The 1,932-nt window shown below is 36.9% G+C and overlaps 1 non-coding gene across 1 annotated transcript; it reads right to left on the bottom strand.

Annotated features, from left to right (window-relative positions):
* Positions 1-357: 357 nt before the first annotated feature.
* On the bottom strand, positions 358-434 carry Trnap-cgg (transfer RNA proline (anticodon CGG)). Its single transcript has one exon. It is a non-coding gene; the product is annotated as a tRNA-Pro (tRNA).
* Between the last annotated feature and the right edge of the window lie 1,498 nt (positions 435-1,932).

Here is a 1,932-nt window from a genome sequence, read left to right as displayed (position 1 = left end):
ATTATTGTGATATCAAATGGAATTAATTGCTTATTTTGATGTCAAGTGGAATTCATTGCTTATTGTGATTTCAAATGTAATTCATTACTTACTGTGTGTGTGTGTGTGTGTGTGTGTGTGTGTGATTTAGATTTTTAACGTAGTTTTAACAATTTTTACAGTCATATCGCTACAATGTCTGCAGTGTGACAGTTTATAGTGATGTCTAGCACTGGGACATCATGCCGCAGACATGTAACATGATGTCCCACCCATTCACATTATCCCAACACCAGGCCGACCAGTCCTAACACTAATCTCTTAATGCTGAGCGCCAAGCGAGGCAGCTGTTAGTACCATTTTTGTAAGTCTTTGGTATGACTCGGCCGGGGTTCGAACCCGTGACCTCACGCATCCGAGGCGGACGCTCTAACCACTAAGCCACCGGAGCGGTCCATCACTTATTGTGATATCAAATGAACTCCACTGCTTATTGTGATATCAAATGGAATCCATTGCTCATTGTGATATCAAATGGAATTCATTGCTTATTGTGATATTAAATGGAAATTCATTGCTTATTGCGATATCAAGTGGAATTCATCGCTTATTATCATATCAAGTGGAATTTTTTTGTTATTGTGATATCAAATGGAATTCATTACTTATTGTGATATCAAGTGGAATTCATCGCTTATTGTGATATCAAGTGGAATTCGTCGCTTATTATGATATGAAATGGAATTCATTGCTTATTGTGATATCAAGTGGAATTCATCGCTTATTATGATATCAAGTGGAATTCATTTGTTATTGTGATATCAAATGGAATTCATTACTTATTGTGATATCAAGTGGAATTCATCGCTTATTGTGATATCAAGTGGAATTCATTGCTTATTATGATATCAAATGGAATTCATTGCTTATTGTGATATCAAATGGAATTCACTGCTTATTGTGATATCAAATGGAGTTCAGTGCTTATTGTGATATCAAATGGAATTTACTGCAAATTGTGATACAAACTGAAATTCATTGCTTGTTGTGATATCAAATGGAATTCACTGCTTATTGTGATAGCAAATGGAATTCACTGCTGATTTTGATATCAAGTGGAATTCATTTATTATTGTGATATCAAATGGAATTCATTTATTATTGTGATATCATATACGTAATACCTAACACCAACGGCGATACAACTTCAGTGTAAAGCATGGACACAGTTTTTGGTTGTATCTCAAAGCAATAAGAAAGATTTGCAAGACTGTCATTTATACATTTTCCGATTGTATCCAATTATGCTAAGAATTGATGTGTAAGATCAGGGCCGGTGCAGTGGTATTTTGTGCACTTTGCTAACCTTCCACCTTGCGCCCCCCCCCCCCCAAGCATAACTTATTATAAACGTTCAACAGTAGGGCAATGTGAGCTTCCAAGCTGATAATATAGGACGAGTGTGCGGCAGATCTGGAGTAGGATATAACTATAATGTACGATAGAGAACGACAAGTTAAAATGAAAGTTCAACGACGCTCTCATTTCCTTTATCTTTTATTCATTCGTTCTCCAGCAATAATTTCAAAACAAATTTCGAGCACCGCTTTTTGGCGCTTCCACCCACCCGAACAGTCGGCGCCTTAGGCAGCCGCCTAGTTCGCCTAGTTATTAAATCGGCCTTGTGTAACAATCGAGATTTTTTTTTTTTTATACAAAAACACACACACAGCAAAAGCAATGGATTTCACTGGTGAAGTTATTTCACCTCGACCGACATGTGTGAAAAACAGATCGATAATTGTTTAACGATTAGATCTACTGTTGCATAACCGATGATTATCGCGCGCCAGCTCACAGTATCTGCAATTTAAATTACAAACACGGCAAAATCATTCAATTTTTTATGCACGACTTATTGGGGTGTGAGATCTTCCGTATCATAAAGGATAC

The sequence above is a fragment of the Sinohyriopsis cumingii genome, chromosome 6 (genome assembly GCF_028554795.1).
Source record: "Sinohyriopsis cumingii isolate HCF-2022 chromosome 6, ASM2855479v2, whole genome shotgun sequence".
NCBI classification, from domain to species: Eukaryota; Metazoa; Mollusca; class Bivalvia; order Unionida; family Unionidae; genus Sinohyriopsis; species Sinohyriopsis cumingii.
This window is presented reverse-complemented; position numbering and strand designations above follow the sequence as displayed.